Below are 1,950 nucleotides of genomic sequence, written 5' to 3' on the forward strand. Positions count from 1 at the left end.
CTTAATAAATAAATAAATTAAAAAAACTTTTTATATTTCAACCAGGATGCGATAGTGTAGAATCATGTCCATTGCTTCCATCGAAGTCCTGCTATTTCATCTAAAGTTGACTGCCAATTTGTGTGGCTAATGTTTTCCTGCTGGATTCAGTTCCAGTTCCTAGTGCATGCAGAGGACTGTAGATCACTACCTTTACTGTGAGTTTATCCCCAAATAAATAAACCTTTGTTATACTCCATTCCAGGCTATTGTGGAACTCTTTGATACTATTACAAGCTTGGAAATTAATGTCAGGACCAAATCATGAATTAAGTTCAAGGGCTCAAAAAGAAGTCGTCACAATAGTTATCAAGACCCAGTGGTTTATCAGAGCTGTCCTCAAGAAAGATGCTCCCAAAAGGTAGAATTTGTTCTTCCTTGTTGGACAGTGCATAATACTCTATATAAATAGGTAAAGACTTTCAGGATTTTTAAAAATGATTTTAAAAGAACAACACACCTACCTTATTTCACAGATCTGGAGAGATGTTGGTGATGTTGGTAATGTAGGAATTTAGAAGAGAACGAAGATGAATAGGAAGGAAAAAGGATATAGAACATATCTGGAAATATGACAGAGTCAGGTAGTGGCGGGAAAGAGTTTCATTTTGAGTATGCAGTCCCAGGAAGACTGTTTTTATAACTGTGGATAAAGCTTGAAAAACCATGAAAGTCTGTCTCACTTTTCTGATTGATACTTTTAAATGGACTTTAAAAAATAATGTAGGTAATTTCACATTTTCTCAGCTAGCTGTGTGTGATGAGTGTGTATGGCTACTGGGTTGTGAATGAATCATTATGTTTAACAAAAAGCATTTCTGATATTAAAATTTCATTTCTGTTTCCCACAAAGTCATTTTCAGAGCAAGAATAACATTGTATGAACCACGGGGCGCTTTATATATGTTCCACATTATAATAACCAGAAGACCATTGCACTCCGTAGAATACCATGCCCATCAACAATGCCTGCAACGATGAGATAATAGTTACTACGAGTGCTCAGGGACAAAAAGGATGAATCACTGCGCACCGTATTGTCACTAATAATAAGCACTGGGAATAAGGTAATGTGTTTTTCATCATTATGCTATGGCATACATTGTGGGCTTACTTTCAGAGTTGAAATTGATGACCGCATAAAACTCGGAGGGTTGGCAGAAGTAATAAAATGTTTGTGAGCTAATGTATTACCAAAGCCTTGAGAAACAGCCTTTACTAATTGCTCTGCTGCGTGTCCTGGATCTTTAGTTAGTGGATAACTGATGCAATGATGTAATACTGCCATCAGCTTTCTGCGAATCCTACATCTGTGTCTTCAACCATTAGCATATCCCAAATACTCAGAAGATACAGCTGCATAGGAAGGAATACACAGAAATGCATGCAGTGCTTATATTATAGTAGAAGTAATGCATAGGTGATTCAGAGTATATGGAAAGGTATGTGTTAGTTCCATATAATTATTGTGCCATTTAATATAAGGGATTCAAACATCTGCAGATGTTTAATCTCTCTCATGTGATGATGGAGTTGTCCTCAGGCATCTTAAGGGAGTAAGGGATGGCTGTAATTTCCAGTGATCTAGAAGCCTAAAATGGCTCATGTACTGAGGAGGACTCTGCAGGTGTCCATTCAGGGAAGGGAACAGCAGAGAGATGAGATTAAAAAACTCAGTTCAAACTGACTTCCTCAACCTGGACCAAGACTTTGGAGAGTCTGATCTCAAGTGGTTTATTCACAACAAATTTAATTACAGTATAATTTGGAAAATGTTTCCTGATGTAATACAATCCCTGGTGTACAAGGAAGCATAATTGCATTAAAACCTGACTCAGGGTACATGTCATTGCTTCTAAGAAGATGGGATCTAGAGATAGGCTACCTGCACTAGTTTAAGGGCCTAGGGAA

This window comes from Microtus ochrogaster, linkage group LG4, assembly GCF_000317375.1.
Source record: "Microtus ochrogaster isolate Prairie Vole_2 linkage group LG4, MicOch1.0, whole genome shotgun sequence".
NCBI classification, from domain to species: domain Eukaryota; kingdom Metazoa; phylum Chordata; class Mammalia; order Rodentia; family Cricetidae; genus Microtus; species Microtus ochrogaster.